Raw genomic sequence first — 22,805 nt, forward strand, 5'->3', positions numbered from 1 at the left:
AAGGATCAAATGATCAGCTCCTGTATTGTATCCCTTCCTGACTTTAGTAACCTGTGACAATATTTTAACTGCAGTCTCAACCATGCCTAATTTAAGTGTAAGAAGATTTCTGTGCTCCTGAAGTCAAACCCTCCTACTGAATCTACATGCAAACAACAGGAATTCTGCAGATGCTGGAAATTCAAGCAACATACATCAAAGTTGCTGGTGAACGCAGCAGGCCAAGCAGAATCTATAGGAAGAGGTGCAGTCAACGTTTCAGGCTGAGACCTTTCGTCAGGACTAACTGAAGGAAGAGTGAGTAAGGGATTTGAAAGTTGGAGGGGGAGGGGGAGATCCAAAATGATAGGAGAAGACAGGAGGGGGAGGGATAGAGCCGAGAGCTGGACAGGTGATAGGCAAAAGGGGATACGAGAGGATCATGGGACAGGAGGTCCGGGAAGAAAGACAAGGGGGGGGAGGTGACCCAGAGGATGGGCAAGAGGTATATTAGGAGGGACAGAGGGAGAAAAAGGAGAGTGAGAGAAAGAATGTGTACATAAAAATGAGTAACAGATGGGGTACTAGGGGGAGGTGGGGCCTTAGCGGAAGTTAGAGAAGTCGATGTTCATGCCATCAGGTTGGAGGCTACCCAGACGGAATATAAGGTGTTGTTCCTCCAACCTGAGTGTGGCTTCATCTTTACAGTAGAGGAGGCCGTGGATAGACATGTCAGAATGGGAATGTGATGTGGAATTAAAATGTGTGGCCACTGGGAGATCCTGCTTTCTCTGGCGGACAGAGCGTAGATGTTCAGCAAAGCGGTCTCCCAGTCTGCGTCGGGTCTCACCAATATATAAAAGGCCACTCTACATGTTGACTTGTATATACGAACACCAGCATACCTTTGATCATAACTCAATTTCTCACCATTTAAAAAATAGTCTGCTTTTCTGCTTCTTGCAAAATGTTCCTTCCCATGCACTCAGCTTGGCCATTACTCTTTGAAAGTTCTGTATATCCTTTTCCCCACTCACAATCCCACCTATTTTTGGATCATCAGCAAACCTGGACATATGACACTTGTCTCCCACCGCTGAATGATGAACAGCTAGGGCACAAGCACTGATCCCTGAGTTACCCCACATGTCTCAGCCTGTCAATTTGAGAAAGATCAATTTATTTCCAAAGCTTTCTCTTTGTCTTTCACATGCTGATCCTGTCTTTGTTGTGAATGGTTATATGCCCAAAGCCTTAAGCTATTTCCTTAAACTATTTAATTGACCCCAACCATGCATGACCATATGTGGTTGGGCCATAGTGGTTCAATCTGAACTACTGTTTAAGAGATTGCTTAGTTCTGCCTATTTGCATTCTTGTAATCTATATTAATGCTTCATTGGAATGGCACCTCATCATTTGGATGCATTAAAGCCACAAATGCCAACAATGACATCAATCCCAACGTGGCTATTTATATTGCAACATAGCATTACAACTACACTCCAGAAATAATGCAGGCTTCAACCAATAACAAGTATACTGTTATGGTTACTGTTGAGGGCATGACCTATCAGGGGAAAGCTGCAGGAACCAGATCTTTGCCAATATGTCTGGCTCAATGACTCAGAAGAGAATGAGAGAGATGAGAAGGTGACGGTGATAAGGGATTCAATAGTCTGGTGAACAGGTAAGAGATTTTGTGGATGTGAAAGTTTCCCCTGGAAAGTATGTTGCCTCCCAGGTACCATGGTAAGGGTCATCTCAGATGGGGTCCATAGGATTCTTAAGGCGGAATGGCCAACTTCACTCACCCCAACACTGAATGTTCCCATAAACTATGGACTCACTTTGAAGGACTCTTCAACTCATGTTTTCAATAGCTATTGTTTATTTATTTATTATTATCATTTTGGTTTTTTTTGTATTTGCATAGTTTATTTTCTTTTGAACATTGGTGTGTTTGTACATCTTGTGTACAGCTTTTTATTAATTCTATGGTGTTTCTTTGTATTTACTGCAAATGCCCACAAGAAAATCAATCTCAGAGTTCTATATAGTGACATATATGTACTTTGACAATAAATTAACTTTAAACTTTTTGAACTTTGAGCAGCTAGAAGTCATGGTACATATTGGTACCAATGATACAGGTAGGAAACAGGATGAGATCTTGAAGAGCTAATATACTGTAGGGAGCTAGATAGGAAGCTGAAAAGTAGAAACTCAAAGAAAGTAATCTCTGGATTGCTGCCTGTGCCACATGTCAGTGAGGGTAAGAAAAGGATGAAACTGAAGGCAAATCTGTGGCTGAAGTGTTGGTGCTGGAGGCAGGGTTTCAGGTTTGTGGATTGTTGGGATCTTTTCCGGGGAAGGGATGAACTGCGCGAAAGGCTTCACCTGAACTCGAGGAGGTAGGATGGTAGGTTTGATACAGCTATTGGGGGGGGGAGGGGTGGTTTAAATTCGGTTGGCAGAGGGAGGAGAACCAGAGTGATAAGTCAGAGGATGGGGCAGTCGGCGTCAATGTTTGATGAAGCTTGTAGAGAGAATGTGAAGAAGGATAGACTGTGCATAGGACACAAGTGCAGTCAGTTGGATGGACTGAAATGTGTCTATTTTAATGCAATAAGTGTCAAGAACAAGGGTGATGATCTTAGAGCATGGGTCAGTACATGGAACTATGACATTCTGCCAATTACAGACACTTGCCTGTCACAAGCGCAGGAATGGCAGTTGGACATTTCGGGGTTTAAATGCTTAAAAAAGGACAGGGAGAGAGGTAAAAAAAAGGTGAGGGAATGGCATTGCTAATCAGGGATAGATCACAGTTGCAGAAAGGAAGGACATTGTGGAGGGATCGTCTACTGAGTCAGTGCGTGTGGAAGTCAGAAACACGAAGGGAGTGATCAGTCTACTGGGTGTATTTTATAGATCCTCCCAATAACTACAGGGACACAGAGTAATAGATCAGGAAGTAGATTTTGGAAAGGTGCAAAACTAACATGGTTATTGTTATGGCTTCAACTTCCCTAATATTGATTGGCACATCCTTCATGCAAAAGGTTTAGATGAGGCAGAATTTTTTAGTGTTACATAGAAGAATTCCTGATAGAATACTGTACATAGGCAGGCCAAATAGAGGAGAGGCATACTGGATCTGTTTCTAGGCAGTGATCTGGGCAAATGACTGAGTTCTCAGTGGGTGAGCATTTCAGAGACAGTGACCACAACCCCCTGTCCTTTACCATAGTCTTGGACAGGGATAGGAGTACACAGTATGGGAAAGTGTTTAATCGGGGAGAGTGATTTATGATGCTAATAGGCAGGAATTTGGGAGCATAAATTGAGAAAACTTGTTCTCAAGTAAATCTACAGTGGAAATGTGAAAGTTATTTAGGGAGCATTTGCTGAGGGTTCTGGACAGGTTTGTCCCACTGAGGCAAGGAAAGGATTTGGAACCATGGTTGACAAAATATGTGGAACATCTCTCCAAGAGGAAGAAATGTTTAGGAAGAAAGGATCAGACAGGGCTCTAGAGAGATACAAGGTAGCTTGGAAGAAGCTTAAGAATGGACTTAGGAGAGCTAGAAGGCCTTGGCGTGTAGGATTAAGGATAACCCAAGGTATTCTACAGGTACAGGAATAACTGGAGGATGACTAAATTGAGGGGAGGGCTAATATGGGATAGAAGAAGAAGTATGTCCCTGTGGTCACAGGAGAAAGGGGGATCCTTAATGAATATTTTGCTTCAGTATTCACCAGTGAAAGGGACCTTGATGAATATGAGGACACCATAGGAGAGACTGATATGCTGGAACATGTTGACATTAAGAAAGAGGATATGCTGGAACATTTGAAAATCATTATCAGAATCAGAATCAGAATCAGGTTTATTATCACTGGTATGTGACATGGAATTTGTTAACTTAGCAGCAGCAGTTCAATGCAATACATAATAGAGAAGAAAAAAACAAAATAAAATAATAATAATAAATAAATAAATAAATAATGCTATATCTATATTCTATGGATTAAAAATCGTGCAAAAACAGAAATATTATATACTTTAAACAGTCAGGTAGTGTCCAAGGGTTCAATGTCCATTGAGGAATCAGATAGCAGAGGGGAAGCTGTTTCCGAATCGCTGAGTGTGTGCCTTCAGGCTTCTGTACCTCCTACCTAATGGTAACAGTGAGAAAAAGGGCATGTCCTGGGTGCTGGAGATCCTTAATAATGGATGCTGCCTTTCTGATACACTGCTCTTTGAAGATGTCCTGGGTACTTTGTAGGCTAGTACCCAAGAAGGCGCCAACTAAATTTTCAACCCTCTGCAGCTTCTTCCAGTCCTGTGCAGTAGCCCCCCCCCCAACTCCCCGCCATTCCAGACAGTGATGCAGCCTGTTAGAATGCTCTCCACAGTACATCCATAGAAGTTTTGTGTGCATTTGTTGACATACCAAATCTCTTCAAAATCCTAATGAAGTATAGTCACTGTCTTGCCTTCTTTATAACTACATCAATATGTTGGGACCAGGTTAGACCCTCAGAGATCCTCGCATCCAGGAACTTGAAACTGTTCACTCTCTCCATTTCTGATCCCTCTATGAGGATTGGTATGTGTTCCTTCATCTTACCCTTTCTGAAGTCCACAATCAGCTCTATCGTCTTACTGACATTGAGTGCCAGGTTGTTGCTGCGGCACCACTCCACTAGTTGGCATATCTCACTCCCGTATGCCCTCTCGTCACCACCTGAGATTCTGTGAACAATGGTTGCATTATCAGCAAATTTCCAGATGGTATTTGAGCTATGCCTAGCCACACAGTCATGTGTATATAGACAGTAGAGCAATGGGCTAAGCACACACCCCTGAGGTGCACCAGTGCTGATCATCAGTGAGGAGGAGATGTTATCACCAATCCACACAGATTGTGGTCTTCTGGTTAGAAAGCTGAGGATCCAATTGCAGAAGGAGGTATAGGGACCCAGGTTCTGTAATTTCTCAATCAGGAATAGATAGTAAATCCAGAGGCTGGATGGGATATCCCTAGTTACTACAGGAAGTGAGGGAAGAGATTGCTGCACCATTGGTGATAATTATTGGGCTCTCAATAGCCACTGGAGTACCACCAGAAAATTGGAGGCTGACAAAGTTTGTTTCTTTGTTCAAGAAAAGTAATGGAAATAACTCTGGAAGTTACCCATAGAAGGAGTGTATTCTGACTGGAGATTGGTGGCCAGTGCAGGAATCTATTCTGGGATGACTGCTTTTTGTGATTGTTATAAATGACTTGGATAAGGAAGTGGAAGAGTGGGTTATTAAGTGGTAAACAAACTATTGGAGAGGATTTTTAGAGACGGGATTTATGAGCATTTGGAGAAGCATCGTCTGATTAAGCATAGTCAGTACGGCTTTCTGAGAGGCAGGTCATGTCTCAAGAGCCTGATTGAACTCTTTGACAAAGTGGCAAAACTAATTAATGAAGTAGTAGATCTGTTGTATATGGACTTTAGTTTGGCAAGGTTCCTCATAGAAGACTCATTCAGAAACTCAGGAGGCATGGGTTCCAAGGAAACATGGCTGCGTGGATTCAGAAATAACTTGCCCATTGAAGGAGTGTTTTCTGACTGGAGGTTGGTGGTCAGTGCAGGAATCTGTTCTGTTCTTTGTGATTGTTACAAGTGACTTGATGAGGAAATGGAGAGTGGGTTACTAAGTCTGTAGATGGCATGACATTGGTGCTGTTGTGGATAGTGTAGAAAGGTACCTTAGGTTGGGAAGCCACATTAATAAGATGCAGAGCTGGGCTGAGAATTGACAGATGGAGTTCAATCTGAAAAAATACAAACAGGTGCACTTTGGAAGGTCAAACTTGAAGGTAGAATACAGGGGTAATGGCAGGATTCTTTCCATGGTGGACATCTAAGAGACTATTAGATGGGCACATGGATGAAAGAAAATGAACTATGTGGAAGGGAAGTGCTAGTTTGATCTAGTAGGGTTAAAGGTCAACAAAGCATCATGAGCTGAAGGGCCTGCATTGTATTGTACTCTTCTTTTTTTCTATGTTCTAACCTCGGGACCAGATATTATAGAGAGGTGAAGGCCTGTTTCTCTATGTGTTAAAATACCTGCTTGTTTGTGAACTCTTTCAGAGACAGCCAGTTGAGTGAGCCAGGGAATGTTGATAAGTGTTGTGAAGTCTTTAATAGGTAAGGCCTTCTTCTCATGTTGTGGAGAGGTAGCCTAACTATACCAATGTTTGCCTGGAGCACCCAGTGCTGCTGTCATTATATCTCATGTTGTGAGATGATGTGCTACCTTTTGAGGGCCCCCATAGTCATGAGTTGACCAGGCATATCACATCCTAGCTGTCTAGATACACAAGCCTGAGCAGTATGCTATGGAGAGCTAGCTGTTGCCTACATAGCAAGCTCCCCCTCTCCATGCATCTGATGAACTCAAAGGAATGGCAGAGTCTGATGCAGTTTGGTACCAGCAGCATCGCTGGAATTGCCAGTCAACATTGAACTCAATGGAGGACTGCCTTAGGGACTCCAGCTCTGGATTTTTCCCTCGGGGTTTACTCCTGAAGCTTCCCCATGAGTAGGAATAGCAACAAGGTAGCGGAGGTTTGAGATCAGAGTTTTTCTTCTCCTAGCTGAGCTGCCAACTATAGCTGATGGCCCCATCTGCCTGAAGTGACTAATTTTAAAGCACCAGTAACTCACCTTTGCCTCTTCTCCTGCCAGTAGACATGGTTCTGCTGGGCTTAGTATCTAAGCCACACGTGAAGGCCAGGAGCTGGACTTGGTTGTCAGAGGCTATTTGAGGTGCACATCATTAGGAGTATTTAATAGGTAGTGGAAGCTTGTCCCCATTACTACCAACCCTGGCTACAATAACATTAAGAACCTTAAGATGTGCTACTACAGCTTCATAATTAGACTTTCTGTGAGCTCCTGTCCTTCTTTCAGAAGGGAGGAAGGTGAAAGAAAGGAAATTATAGGCCAGTTTGCCTAACCTCAGTGGTTGGGAAAGTGTTGGAATCTATTATTAAGGGGGAGGGGAACGTTGAGGGAACGTCAACTCAGACCATGAGAGGCCTGCGTTGGGCATTTTCATGCCTTACAATTATTATTAAGGATAAGGTTCAATAGGTGCATTTAATGACAGAGAAATGTATACAACATACATCCTGAAATTCTTTTTCTTTGCAAACATCCACAAAGAAGTGCCCAAAGAATAAATGACGATTAAAATCTTAGAATCCCAAGGCCCCCCATCTCCCCTCTCCCACACACAAGCAGCAGCAAAACAACGACCCCCCCCCACCCCCACCAGCAAAAAAAGCATCAGCCCCCTCCACCAAACACTCAAGCGTGCAACAAAGCATTGATAAAGACACAGTGCAGTACCCCAAAAACTACTCATTCACCCAACAATTCAACATACCACAGGCTCTCTCTCCCTAATAAGGGAAAAAGAAATGTCCCTGTTTCACAGCGAGAGGGGAGCCATAACAAACAACTTGCTGATTTATGATGTTAAAAGTCTGTTGTGTCGCTTTTTCCAAGCTCAGTACCTAGAAATTCAGCAACAAAAAGTTGCAGCTGTCCAGGCACACAACCCCGGCAGCTAACATGTTGCTCCTGATGTCCTGTGTTCTCCTGCGACGATTCAGTCAGGGGCACCCGCCTAGAATCAGCCCATCCCCAGGGCCATGAAATCCTGGATCCCTGAAGGCGTGCTTCTCTTCCAGGCCGCATCCTTGGGATATCAAAAAGCGGCCGGTCAAGTGGCACTGAGAGCAGTTCCCATTCCCGCAAAGAACCGAAGTCAGAATGTAACTCCAGGTCAGAGTCTTCAAATGAACCCCCCACTCACTGAAAAGGGAAAAAAGATCTCAAATATAGAAATGAAGCTGTTTCTGAAGATGCAAGCAGAAGAGTCACCACTTAGCACTGTCTTAACTTCATTCCACCTCTTTCGGGGTATTTGGCGAATAATGATAAAATATGGTTTCTGTACATGGAAATCTTGCCTGACAAATCTGTTGGAGTTCTTTGAGGAAATAACAAGCAGGGTGGACAAAAGAGAGGCAGTGGATGTCATTTACTTGCATTTTCTGAAGGCATTTGATAAGGTGTCACACATGAGGCTGCTTAACAAGATAAAAACCTATGTTGTTACTGGCATGGATAGAGGAATGGCTGGTAGGCAGGAGGCAGCAAATGGGAATAAAGGGGGCCTTTTATGGTCGGCTGCCAGTGGCTAGTGGTATTCCTCAGGGGTCCGTATTGGGACTGCTACTTTTCACATTGTTTGTCAATGATTCAAACATCAGAGGTGCAGAGGAACGGAGTTCTCATACAAAACTCCCAAAAGGTTAATTTACAGGTTGAGTCTGTGGTAAAGAAGGCAAATGTAAGTTTAGCATTATTTCAAGGCAAACAGAATATAAAAGCAAGGAGATGGTGCTAAGCCTTTACAAGCAATAGTCAGGCCGCACTTGGAGTATTGTCAACAGTTTTGGGCCCCATATCTCAGAAAGAATGTGTTGGCATTGGAGAGAGTCCAGAGGAGGTTCACAAGGATGATTCCAGGAATGAAAGGGTTAACATACGAGGAGTGTTTGGCAGTTCACTGGAATTTAGAAGAATACGGGAGGATCTCATTGAAACTTACCGAATGTTGAAAGGACCAGATAGGGTGGCTGTGGAGAGAATGTTTCATCTGGTGGGTAAAACTGAGGGGCGACCTTTTAGAACAGAGGTAAGGAGGAATTTTTTTAGTCAGAGAGCAGTGAACCTGTGGAATTCTCTGCAACAGATGGCAGTGGAGGCCAAACCTGTGGGTAATATTTAAAGCGGAATTTGATAGTCTCCTGATCGGTCAGGGCATCAAAGGATAAGGAGGGAAGGCAGGTGTATGAGGTTGAGTGGGATCCGGGATCAGCCATGTTAGAAGGGCTGAGCAGGCTCAATGGGTTGAATGGCCTAATTCTGCTCCCAGGTCTTATGGTCTTTAGATTTTATGGAGTTGAGGTTATCAATTACCAGCCCAAATGCCCCGACTCTACTTTGACCATTCATGGGACAGAAACTCCTGAGAGTTAATGGACATGCTTACATTTTTGGTGAATCTTTTTCTCTGCTCAGCCTGTAACCTCCTCTCATGACAGAGTTTGCAACAGAGAGATGAAGTCCAGTTAAAGGGTCTTAACCTGAAAAATGAATTGTTGATTACCCAGATGCTGCCTGACCTGCTGAGATCCTCCAATGGTTTTGGCATGCACTAGATGGGCCAAAGGGCCTGTTTCTGTGCTGTACTTCTCTATGACTCTAATCTTGTTTGCTGCTCTGGATTCTAATATCATCTTCTTTTGTTCTGGGAGTCAGGTATGTAAACAAACTTATGTGTCCAACACAACCGAATGAGGGTAACTAAGGATTCAATGCACAGTATGTTGGCCTGGCAGGGGCTGATGTTATTCGTTCACTTATTCTTCCTGTGATTGTGAAGGACTTTACTGATTATATTTCCTTGTGGCCTGAGCGGCTGGCTGTAAGTAATCCATGTCTCAGAAGTAGAAAGGGAGACAGAGATCAATGGACTGTGGTACCAAACAGTTCATATCAGCTCAAATACCTTTTTTGAATGGTCAACCAAAGACTGTGCAATAGAATGCTGTTGCATGGAGCAAATGAAGCGAACCCACGTGCAGGGCACAGGCACAGAGGTTGAGTTAGGATGCTTACCTGGACATCAACATTGGACAGCAAACTGGAGGGGCCTTGACACAGAGAGACAGGGTTTCATAGATAAACCCTGAAACTGGAGCAAAACTTAGAATACACGGTCCTAAGTGGCCAGGAAATGTTAATCACCACACAGGCAAAACCAACGATCTGGCGACTAGTGGCTGTAATGCCGGGGTTCTTATGCTGCAGTTCTTGATGGAAACCAGGTGTGCCGTCATCAGAGAGAATTAGAAGCAAATGGGAAATTAATGGGCAGAACCGTGGCACAATCAAAGGAAATTAGGAGCAAGACAGGGAATTAACAATCGGGATGGTGACAGAACCCTTCCCCCCTCCCCCCAACGGGCCCCTCCAGGCGAAACACCAGGCTTGTCCGGATTGTCTCGATGGAAATCACAGATGAGGGAAGGGTCCAGGATGAAGGAGCGGGGAATTCAGGAGCATTCCTCCGGGCTGTATCCCTCCCAATCGACCAGGTACTGGAGACCCCTGCCTCAGCGGCGCACATCCAGTATTCGCCGGACGGTGTATGCCGGGTGGTTGTCAATGATCCAGGCGGGGTTTCAGCAGGAGGGCACAAAGGGCTAACAGATACAGGTTTCAGCTGGGAGACGTGGAACGTGGGATGAATGTGCATGGATCCAGGCAGTTTGAGTCTGACCACCGAGGGGTTGATGACACTCTCAATCTCGAATGGTCCCAGGTCGCGAGGGGCGAATTTCTTGGATTCATTCTTGAGGGGAATGTCTTTTGACAAGAGCCAAACCTTCTGCTCAGGCCGGTAATTTGGTGCAGGAATTCGATGGCGATCGGCAATCCTCCGGTTGCAGTCGGCTGAGCGGAGCAGGGCCACGCATGCATCCTTCCACATCTTGTGGCACCGGCGGAGATGGGCCTGAACAGAAGGCACAGCAATGTCGTCTTCATGTGCAGGAAACAGAGGGGGTTGGTAACCAAGGGAGCATTCGAAGGGAGACATTCCAGTGGCGGTGCTGACGGGGAGTTGTGGGCGTACTCGACTCAGACGAGATGGGTGCACCAGGATGACGGGTCATTGGCAGTTATGCAGCGCAGTGCTGCTTCCAAATCCTGATTTTCTCACTCTGTTTGACCATTAGGCTGCAGATGGAAGCAGGAAGACAGGTTTACTGAGGCTCCAAGGGCTTGACAAAAGGATCTCCAGACTTGAGAGGTGATTTGGGGGCCCCGGTCAGAAATAATGTCAGAGGGAGTTCCATGGAGGTAGAAGAAGTGATGAATAAAGAAGTTGGCTGTCTCACAGGCTGTAGTGAGTTTGGGAAGGGCAATGAAATACACAGCTTTGTTGAAACGGTCCACCATGGTGAGTACAGCAGTGTTCCCATGTGAAGGGGGTAGTCCTGTAACGAAATCCAGCACAATGTGAGACCAAGGGCGTATAGGGACAGGTAGGGGACGAAGCAACCCAGCAGGTGGTCGGTGGGAGGCTTTTCCGCGGGCACAAACAGAACAGGCCGAGACGAAGGAATGGGTGTCCACGTCCATGGAGGGCCACCAGAAATGTCTCTTCAGAAGGGGCAGAGTCCAATCAATTACGGGATGGCAGGCAAAACGAGAAGTATGCCCCCACTGGAGAACCTGAGACCGAACAGAATCGGGCACAAAAAAGCGATTGGGAGGTTGTTGCCTGGGCCAGGTTGAGTCCATTGGGCCTCTTTGACTATGGATTCGATCTCCCAGGTGAGGGCAGCCACTATGCAGGGTGGTGGAAGGATGGTCTCGGTTTTGGGAAGGCCCGCCTCAGAAACATATTGACGGGAGAGAGCATCAGGCTTCCTGTTCTTGGACCCCAGACAATAGGTGAGTGTGAATCTGAAACGGCCAAAAAATAATGCCTAACAGGTTTGGCGGGAATTCAGGCATTTGGCAGTTTGGATGTACGCGAGATTCTTGTGATCTGTCCAGACGATAAATGGATGTTCCGCTCCCTCCAGCCAGTGCCTCGACTCCTCCAAAGCAAGTTTGACGGCCAGTAACTCCCAGTTCCCTACATCGTAGTTCCGTTCAGCAGGGGACAGCCGTTGAGAAAAGAAGGAGCAGGGATGCAAATTTTGGCCAGGTCCGGAACGTTGGGAGAAGACCGCTCCCACCCCAGAACTGGAGGCGTCAACTTCCACAATGAATTAGTGAGAGGGGTCTGGTTGGACCAGGATGGGAGTGGAGGTGAAACGCCTCTTGAGCTCCGAGAAGGCTGAGTCCACTTCAGGGTCCCAGTGAAAAGGGGTTGTAGGAGAGCTGAGTCGAGTAAGGGGCACTGCCACCCAGCTTTAATCCCTGATGAAGTGGCGATAAAAGTTTGCAAACCCCAGAAATCGCTGGAGTTGCTTGAGTGTCATGGGTTTTGGCCACTCTGCCACCGCCCGGATCTTTTCGGGATCCGCCCTCACTCGCACGCTCTCGATGATGTACCCTAAGAAGCTGACAGAGGGGACATGAAACTTGCACTTCTCAGCTTTAGTGAATTGTTTGTTCTTCCAAAGCCTCTGCAGAACCTGACAGACATGGTGGGTGTGTTCCTGAAGACTGCGGGAGAAGATTAAGATGCTGTCCAAATAAACAAAAACAAAATGGTTAATAAAGTCCCTAAGGACATCATTTATCAGGGCTTGGGAGACAGCTAGGGCATTGGTGAGACTGAACGGCATGACCAAGTATTCGAAGTGACCAAGAGGGGTGTAAAAAGCTGTTTTCCACTCATCTCCCCCCTTATCCTGACCAGGTGGTAGGCACTTCGTAGGTTCAACTTGGAGAAGATGGTGGCTCCATGAAGTGGTTCAAAAGCAGAGTTGATAAGGGGCAGTGGATACTTATTCTTCATAGTTATGCTATTTAGGCCCCGGTAGTCAATGCAGGGGCGCAGTGAACCGTCTTTCTTCCCCACAAAGAAGAAACCTGCGTCTACAGGGGAGGATTAAGGTCGGATAATGCCCGCCACGAGGGAGTCATTTAGGTAAGCCTCCATTGCTTCCCTTTCTGGCCGGGACAGGTCATATAGCCAACTGGTGTGTAGAGGGGCTCCGGGGAGAAGGTCAATTGCGCAATCGTAAGGTCGGTGTGGAGGCAGGGAAAGAGCCCGTTGTTTGCTGAACACTTCTCCCAGGTCGTGATACTCTGCTGGAATCTTGGATAAGTCGGGGGTTTCAGAGGCAGACAAGGTTGTGCTGACTTTCACAGAGGACAGGGCCAATTGTAGACAAGTGGAGTAACAGGACGAACTCCAGCTGGCTGTATTCCCAGTGGACCAGTCAAGGTGGGGATTATGGCGACTTAACCAGGGGTACCCAAGAACTATAGGAGCTTGAGGAGAGGAAATTAAGTTAAATTGTACCTGCTCCCGGTGGTTCCCGGAGAGATAAGAGACAGTGATGGGGTACAGTGTGTGACTTGGGCCAGAAGTCTACCATCCAGTGCCCGGGCTTCCAGAGGGGGACTCAATGGCTCCCGAGGAATTCCGGCCCAGGAAGTTATGTCTTCATCCAGAAGGTTTCCCTCAGTGCCAGAGTCCACTAGAGCTGATAGAGGCAGGGACTGTTGGTTGTAACTTAAAGTAGCTTGGATTTCCATCCAGGTTCGGAGGATGGAAGGGTATGTTGTCTGGCTCACCAGGGTCCCCTTTTCTACTGGTGCCTTCCCTTTTGACCGAAGGGAACAGGTAGCATGGAAGTGGCCGGACTGTCCACAATAGAGACAATCCCCTGCCCTCAATCTCCAGAGTCACTCTGTGGGAGAAAAACGGTTCCATCCCAGCTGCATGGGTTCTTCTCCCGGCACGGTGGAAATGGCCGGAATGGGAGCTATTCTAGGAGCAGGAGGAAAAGAGAGGCTTGTACTGGTGGGAGATGGTAATGAGTGCCGTGGAGTGGCCAAAGGTGATGAACGACCAGATCTTCCCCTATTGCATTTTCGAAGACGATTGTCCAACCTGGTGGCTAGGGAGATCCAGGAATCCAGGAAGTCAGTGTCATCTCTTGCCGCCAACTTGTCTTTCACCATGTCGCTGAGACCATTCCGAAATACCCCTTGGAGTGCCTCGTCATTCCACCCCAAGTCGGCCGCTAACGTCTGGAACTCCACGGAATATTCGGCAATGCTGCGTGAGCCCTGACGGGGAGTGAGTAAACGCTTAGCGGCATCTTTACCATGGATGAGGTGGTCAAAGATCTTTCTCACTTCCGCAATAAAGGTGGGGAAAGAAGAGCAGATATCCGGTTGATTCTCCCAAACAGCTGTAGCCCACGTTAGCGCACTTCCCCTCAACAACCCCATAATATAAGCAATCTTTGACTTAACCGTGGAGTACGTGGATGACTGTTGTTCAAACACCAAGGAGCATTGCAGAAGGAAGGCCTGGCACCTCCCCAGATCCCCAGCATAGTGTTCTGGTTCAGGTATGTGCTGCTCTTTTGGCGGGAATGTTGCTGACACATAGGGGGTTGCCACTGCAGGCTGTCTGGGCTGGTTAGACAGAGTTCCAGGAGTGGATGGAGTAAAATGAGAGGATACACGGTCCTCCTGGTCAACTATCTTCGTTACATTAGCAGACATGGAACAGAGGTTCTTCATGACATCCTGGAGAAGCTGATCGTGCAGACCCAGTAGGGAGCCCTGGCTGGCGAGGGCTTGTTGCAGGGTTTGTGTCCGCTGGGTCCATTGTGGCAGATTGTTCTGTTGCATGGAGCAAATGAAGCAAACCCAAGTGCAGGACACAGGCATGGAGGTTGAGTCAGGGTTTTATAGATAAATTCTGAAACTGGAGTAAAACTTAGAACACACGGTCCTAAGCAGCCGGAAAACGTTAATCACCACACAGGCGAAACCAACGATCTGGAGACTAGTGGCTGTAACGCCAGGGTTCTTATGCTGCAGGTCTTGTTGGAAACCAGGTGTGCTGTCATCAGGGAGAATTAGAAGCAAATGGGAAATTAATGGTCAGAACCGTGGCACAATCAAAGGAAATTAGGAGCAAGATAGGGAATTAATGATTGGGACAGTGACAAATGCAACTTCAGCACTAAGAATAGCTTTATTGATTAATTAATAATTTTAATAAACTAACATCAATGGGCAAGAATTTGTTATCAATATATAAGTGTGCTAACACTCTCAATTGTTCATGTGCAAATGGTACAAGAACTTCAGGCAATTAAATTCAAAAATCCAAAACACTGTTTACGTTGCATACATTAACTGTTAGGTTTCTCAGTCTGGACGGCAGATATTGGGAAGTGGAATGATGTATAGGAACATTAGCACTGTCATGCCAAAGGGAGACTGGAAATTGTGTTCTGTGGCATCATTGTCATTCCACAAAGGGAATATTGGATCAATCTGAGTCATATATTGGAGGACAGATTTCTGGAGAGTCATGACACCAACAAAGCTGCCTTGATCACTGCATCCAAATTCACAACAGCAGCAATCAAAGTTTATATGGCAGTAGGCTAAGATTCTATGCAGCATTCATACATGGTGTGGTTTAACTTGTGCTGAGTTGTACGCAGAGTCAGTGCCCACCAGATATCACCTGATGATTGTGTTCACGTCTTGTAATCAAGCTAGCCACCATTACTACATTGGAGAGAATGTGCTCAAGCTCCACAAAAAGTCATTTTTGCAGGGTTGGAGCTGAACCTCCCATGTTCCATGGAAAGTCTGCCAATGAAAGCACAAGAATATAGAACACAGAGTAGCAAGAGTAGTTTATTCAGTCTCTCTTCATGGCCCTGACTTTCACTGAGGTCTTGGCTGACTTTCTCCCTGAGCACTAGATTCCTGCTCTAACTTTATATCCATTAGTTCCTTTCATATATAAAAATCTATCAATTACTCAGCATCCGAACCTGTACAGAGTATTCAAAAGAACCTCTAAGGTCAATATCAGGGCATTCCTCTTAAAATCTTGCCATGAATTGTTGACTTCATATTTTGAGACCCGCATGGTAGGCTGGATCCAAAAGACTAAGGGAACTGGGATTCAAGATGAGCTAAATAACTTGATCCAAAACTGGCTTTGTGATGAGATCCAGAGGATAGTGGAAATATGTCCCTCTAATTGGAAGCCTGTGACTAGTGGTGTACCACAGGCATCAATTCTGGGGCCTTTGATATTTGTGCATTATTAATAACCCAGGGCTGTGAATGTAGCAGGAACAATTACTGAAGTTTCAGGTAACAGTAAAATTTGTATTGTGACAGATAGCAAGTAAAGCTATTGAGATACAAATGGATATAGATCTGTTGGAACTTGTTATATAGATCTTAAACCCCACAAATGTGACGTCTTGTATTTCAAAGGTCAAATGGGGACAGGATATTTCCAGTAGATAGCAGGTGATAAGGAATGTCAATAAATTGGGTCATTTCAGGCTGTTGTTGCTGATTGCTGCCACACCTTATTGTTTTTGCTTTACTGAAACAATGGGGATTTCACCCAAATTCTGTATTCAGAGAAAGACTTAGTCCACTTTTCCTTCAGCCCACCAGAACAGAAAGTGGGCATAGAGGTTCACCCACATTGCAGGCTTCTCCAGAATGGAGGTAATCACTTTCTTACTGAAAATTTCCAGGGCACTTCTTGCCAGAAGCTACTGTCTGCCATCTTGAAGGTTCTCACTGGTCTCTGTCTAAAAAGAACAAGCCTTCTATGGCCATTTCTTCATTAGACTGTCTCTCTACTCCTGAGAAAACTCTCTCTCCAGCACCTCCCAGGATTGCAGCATCTATTCATTCAGTAGTAGCACCACTGAACTCGAAGAGTTTTGCTTGCATTCTGGTATGTCACTTTAAGAACCAGCTGGAAAGATCACACTTCACAATGAAGATCTGCTGTAGAGCATTGGAGAACCCAGTGATGAATCTATTAATATCAGTTTCAGCACAGCATTACACAGGGATTCACTGCAATCATGATGCATGGACCTCACCGCCAAATTTATTTATTGTTAAGTGATTTTCACAAGTGATGTTGGATGATTCATGGTGGAGCAATTTCTAGACACCCATCTTGAGATTCCTCTATATCAGTATCAAAGCTGGTGGCTGATCTAGTAACAGGGCACCTTCTTCAGCTGTTCTGCTGTTCAGGCCAGGTTGGTGGCTGTGATGATCTGAAGAGACAAAGTTACAATGATAGACTCATAGTATAGAGCCACGATCAAGAGCTAATTATCTACACCATCCACATTATAAAGCACAAAGAGGGTTGGAGCAAAACAAAATGTTGGAGGAACTTACAAAATACTAGAGGAACTCAGAAGGTCAGGCAGCATCTATGGAAAAAGTACAGTCAACGTTTTGGGCTGAGACCTTTCATCAGGACTCTCAGCTCAAAACATCGACTGTACTCTTTTCCATAGACGCTGCCTGGCCTGTTGAGTTCCTCCAGCATTTTATTTTGGTTGGATTTCTTGCATCTGCAGATTTTCTCTTGTTTGTGAGGAACTTGGTCTATCTGGCATCATCAGTGGAGGAAATGGACAGTCATTATTTTGGGTCAATTCCCTTCATCTGGACTTTATATGAAGGCATTTGAAGTTGAGCAAGAACTGGAAGGTAAAAAGGAAGAAAAGAATGATTTTAATCCAAATATTCACAATATACAGTACAACAACAATAGGACAAGAGAATCAAATGCAATATTTCTAAGTTTACCAAGAACATGAAACTAGATAGAGAAAATTTGAGTTGTAAGGAGAATGTAAAGAGGCTTCAAAGCAATTTAAACAAGTCAAAAGAGTTTACTGTACTTAACAGATGAAATACAGCCCAAAAAAATGGAAGTATCCATTTCAGTAGGAGAAACAGAGAAGCAGAGTACTATTGAAATAATGACAGATTGGGAAATATTCACTTATTCTTCCAGTGATTTTGCAGAGGCTGATCATATTTTTCTAGTGCCCTGAGCAGTTGACTGTAAGTAATCCATGTCTCAGAAGCACAAAGAAAGGCAAAGTTCTTGAGTAAAGGAGCAAAGATATACAAGTCTTGGTGAGCCCACACCTGGAGCGCTGTGTGTAGCTTTGGTCTCCTTACTAAGAAAGGATATCCTTGTTATAGAGAACATTTACCAGATGTGGCCCCTGGGAAGTTTGGAATGACATATGGAGAGTGGGGCAATTAGTTTGTACTCAATTATGTTTACAGAAATAAGAGATTTCATTGAAGAATGCAGAATAATGAGAGGGCTGGACAGGCTGAATAAAAGGAGTATGATTCCTCTGTTTGAGGGGAGCAGATCCACTTGTCGTAATCTCAGGAAAAGAGGAACAACATTTAGCACTGAGACTGAGATACATGGAGGGTAGTGACCTGTGGAATTGTGGAACCCACAAGGAGAAAGCAGTTTTGATCCTGAGAAAGAAGACCAGCATGGATCATATTGAATGGCAAGAAGGTTGACAGAGCGAATGGCCTGCTCCCCTTTCTCTATGTTGTCAAGTTTCATTGGTTTCTGCATCACCTCTGCCCATGAAATTGGTGACAACCACTCTAATAATCACCAGCACTCCAGGGGGATGAGACTTTGAAACTACGTGCCCAAAGAGTTTGCTGCTGATGGTACCAAATATGGGTCTCTTTCTCCTGCAAGAGTTTGTGCGTGAATGTCTTACAATGTGTTCCATTGATATGCCTGATATTGATAAGTTTGTGGGCATCTGAGCTGTGGCCGATGGGATAATGGTAAGGGTGTGAGGGGGAGACAGGGAATTTGAACATTAAGGTTAGCTCTGATTTAAAGAGGTTATTGGAAGATGAGTGATGGAAATGTTTGGTGAAAAAGTAAGACTTTTGATACTAATAATGAAAGAAGGAATTTGATGATGCACTCATTGACTTCGACCATATATTTGAGATCCTAGACTTCTTGAAGCACTGCATTTACATTCATGCTGTTCAATATTTTGCACTGGCCTCATTTGTGAGCTCCACACACTGAATCTCGAATATATGCTTGGAGGACTTCCTGGCTCCTCCTCTCCCCTTTCCAACTTGCTAATAGATATCTCTAATTTCCCATTTTAAAAGCCAAGTTGCCCGGTATCATCTACGTCCTGCGTCCGTTCTCTGAAGCTGCAAAGACCTCTGGATGTATTCCACAACTGCCTGTAGCAACAATGCATCTCCTCTTAAAGAGGTCCAGGTATGGCTCTGTTTAGCACCAGCCGGTGTAATGTGGTGCAGCCACTTATAAAATTAAAACTGTGCTTATTCAGTGAGGCAATGGGCTCTGGCATCAGTGCATGGTGTTTACTGAAGCCATCTTAACGAACCTGCACCACAAATTTATGCAGGTTTTTCAATGGGTCAGATGACAGAAGATGACAATATTGAGTATCATGATCCCTAATTTGTTCCATATGAATTTACCTAAAGCTTCAAAACAAATCATTGATAGAAATGTGGTTTGGAAAAAAAAAGTAGAAGCAGCAATATGCTCAAATGCAGTAGGTGTTGAAGATCTTCCATGACTATATGAAAGACAGCAGAAAGGTGTCACAGCTAGCATGCCTCCTACAAAAGCAAACTTTCTGGTTATTCATCTCATTGGTGCTTCTAGGATACTGCTACTGTGGAATGGCCGTAGCACTTTATCACACATCAGTGAATGCAAAGCTCTGTGGTGATGTGCTATCATTTTGAGAATGCCGTGAAGCAGCACAAAAGTTTTCTTTTCCTTTTATTAAAATATGGTTCAGTACTATAATTTACTACACACAAGATATTTGAGGTTAAAAACATCATAAATTAATAAACTGAATGGATTCCATGGCTATTCATAAATCCTTTGACTTTGAAAAACTGGAGAGGGACCATGTCTTTAAACTATGCAAATATAGAACTAGATGGGGAGTCAGGTGACTCTTCTTATATGGGGAGAATTAAACCTTCAAAATGCATTGGCATTTAGTGAGATGAATATTGTCACTTTGCATTTCCTAAAGATGAGCTTAGACTGGATCAGGGTGCTTCACATAAATGCTAAGCACATTTGCTCTCTTGCACTACATCACATGGCTGAAGAAATCATAGAGAAGTTTCCTTTGCTCGTGCCTCTGAGAAACTGCATTTGTGTGAGTGAGGAATGGGAATTGTTCGAGTGAGTACCAAGTGTCCAGTAATGATGCTTCAGTTACAGAGTGTGCGACAAACTTCGGGGGCCAGCTGGCCTTTTCTTGTCCGTCATTTCCATTTTTTACGAGGAAAAAAAAGGGAGCAATTTCTCCTTTTCTGAACCAATGAAGATAAAAAGTAAATAGCCAAGCAATCGAGTAACAGCAACTCCTACACAAACATTTTCTCATGATCCGCTCTAGAGAAGCACTGGCAGAGGCTAAGGAGATGTTTGCCAACTTCTCGTCCTGAGCTCTGACCATTCTGCATGGCCTGGGAAATTAAACAGAAGAGGGAGAGAAAATGTAAACTTTTCAACAACTTGTCCCAGATAAGGGCTGGAGCTGTGGGATGAAATGGGATATTAAACATCCAGGAAGCCTCATTTGGTAATGAATATAACCAAGCATTTAATGTGTAAGCAGTACCATGAAGAACTGTTTCAATCTTAAGTCAGAGATGGTTTTGAAATACTATAGCTAATATCACTTAAGTGCCCAAGACTGAAACGTGAGGAAACTTCTAAATTATACAATTAAGCAATGTGCAATGACAGCTATGTTACAGGCTGCTCAGAATGCTCCACTGGCTTCATTTAAAATATTAGTTATTTGGCAGATAACTTTGCATAACTTGAGATTCCACTAGAAGAGGATGCATACTAACTGTTGAAACATCTCAGTATTGTCAGTCGTCTCGAGCAGTATACATGAATGAAACCAGCATAACTTCAATGAATAGTCACCCTGGTATGAAGTAGATGGGTGGAAAGAGTAAAAGAGCCTGCACACTTTAACCTGTGCATAAGGAAAGATTCATGATGTAAGAGCTCCATCGAGGAAGGAGAGAAAAAATAGTGTTATATAAAAGGAGAAAGGATTGAAACTGGATTTTACACCACACTGTATAGGCTTTCGAAATTTTCCCACATTCCACCTGCTTTACCCCTCCCCCATTAATGTGGTTGAAATTTCCAGATTTTAGGAAGTTTTTGATTTCTTGGCTTTTAGTTTAAAAAAATGGGCAGCATTTATCTGCAGCTGTATTTCAGCTGAAAAAGAAAAGGAAGTTTAACTTCCAAAAATATTCATCACTCAATAAAAATGTATTTTATTTTATATCTTATAGTCAATGAATATCTTGTAATTTATTCCTCCAAGCAAGTGAAGTAGAACTTCTTCCTTATCATGAGACTATATATTAATTTCCCTTCTCATACCCACAACTAAACAGCTAAAAGAGGAAAATAATTGCAGTGACAAAATGAATTCAAGTAGAAAAATGTCCACAAGACAAAAATTTAATTGTCTGCCAGGTAATACTGCTTTCACTGATAGGAAACAGTACAAGAAAATAACAAGATCATGAATTAATTGGTTCTTCATGCAACATTCACCCTTTATGCAGGTTACCCGCTGACTGTTTTGCTCAGAATATCACAAGACGCAAATGCACTTCAATATAAATGAACACTTTTCCAGTTTGATTCACACTGTGGGATACACTTGCACTTAATATGATATTGTAACAAGAGTGGTAATTGGGAGCTAGTTGCCTGAAATGTCAACTCTACTTTTTCTATAGATGCTGCCTGGCCTGCTGTGTTCCTCCAGCATCTTGTGTTGCACATCTCTTTTAAGTTTATTTTACATTACCTTTTGCTATTTTTGAACATCTTGGTTCTATATTCCCATAAGGAACCCATCTGAATTATCTTATCAAACTGAAATTCTGTGTTGAAAATACAGCCATTATTATCTACGGATATTTATGAAGAAGCAGAACACAAACAGCCAGTCAGCCCACCACCTTCTTGATTATCATTGAAAGTCCTTCTGACATTAACAAATTCTTTCTTTTCTGTTTCCAATGCGTGATAGGGACTGCATCTACAAACTGTTATTCTGGTAATCAAGAACAAATAAAGCTGCTTCACCCACCAGAGAGCCCAGCTGACATGAAACACCTTGCCAACTCCACCAGAGGGAGCATTAATTATTGAGACATACAAATAAAATCAGAATCAGAATCAAAATCAGTACGATCACTGATGTTTCATTTTGCAAAATTTCTTATTTGGTGGCAACAGTGCAGTGAAATACAGAAAAATTAATATAAATTGCAATTAGAATACATAAAATATAAATACTCTAAGTAATGCAAGAAAAGAGTAAAATAGTGAGATACTGTTCATGGGCTCATGGACTTTTCAGAAATCTAATGGCAGAGAGGAAAAGGCTATTCCTAAAATGCTGAGTGCATGTCTTTAGGCTCCTGTACCTCCTCATTGATGGCAGTAATGGGAAGAGGGCATGGCCTGATGGTGAGGATTCTTCATGATGTCTGTTGCCTTCTTGATGCATTGCCCTTTGATGATATCTTCTATGGGGGAAGATTAATGCCCATGGTAGAGCTGATTAAGGTTACAATCCTTTTCCGCTTTTTCTTATACTATACAGTGGCCGCACCACACCAGTCAGTGATGCGATCAGACAGAATGCTCTCCGCGGTACATCTGTAGAAATTTGTAAGGGTCTGCTGACATATCAAATCTCTTCAAACTCCGAATGAAATGTAGCCACTGTTGGGCCTTCTTCATAATTGCATCAATATGTTGGGCCAAGAGTAGATCATCGGAAGTGCTGACACACAGCAACTTGAATCTGCCCATCCTTTCCATTGCTGATCAAAGAGAACTGCTGTGCATTCTCCTGATTTCTCCTTCAATCAATTCCTTGTTCTTACCTTTGTTGAGTGTAAGGCTGTTGTTGGGACACCACTACACTAGCCAACTTACCTCTCTCCTGAACAACACCTTGTCACCATCTGAGATTTGCTGAGATGTGTCAAGGGCAAATTTATAGATGGCGTTTGAGCTGTGCTTATCCACCAGCCATGAGTGCAGAGAG

General features: G+C 44.0%; 1 long non-coding RNA gene across 2 annotated transcripts; it reads left to right on the forward strand.

The window, feature by feature from the left end:
* Nucleotides 1–1,592: 1,592 nt before the first annotated feature.
* LOC134353715 (uncharacterized) lies at nucleotides 1,593–21,897 on the forward strand. 2 transcript variants are annotated; one of them, XR_010019664.1, is made up of 4 exons: nucleotides 1,637–1,669; nucleotides 6,139–6,195; nucleotides 18,811–18,925; nucleotides 21,777–21,897. It is a non-coding gene; the product is annotated as an uncharacterized LOC134353715 (long non-coding RNA). The 2 variants fall into 2 exon arrangements; XR_010019665.1 differs by lacking the exon at nucleotides 6,139–6,195 and having other exon boundaries at nucleotides 1,593–1,669.
* The last annotated feature ends 908 nt before the right edge of the window (nucleotides 21,898–22,805 follow it).

This window comes from Mobula hypostoma, chromosome 11 (genome assembly GCF_963921235.1).
Source record: "Mobula hypostoma chromosome 11, sMobHyp1.1, whole genome shotgun sequence".
In the NCBI taxonomy this organism is placed as follows: Eukaryota; Metazoa; Chordata; class Chondrichthyes; order Myliobatiformes; family Myliobatidae; genus Mobula; species Mobula hypostoma.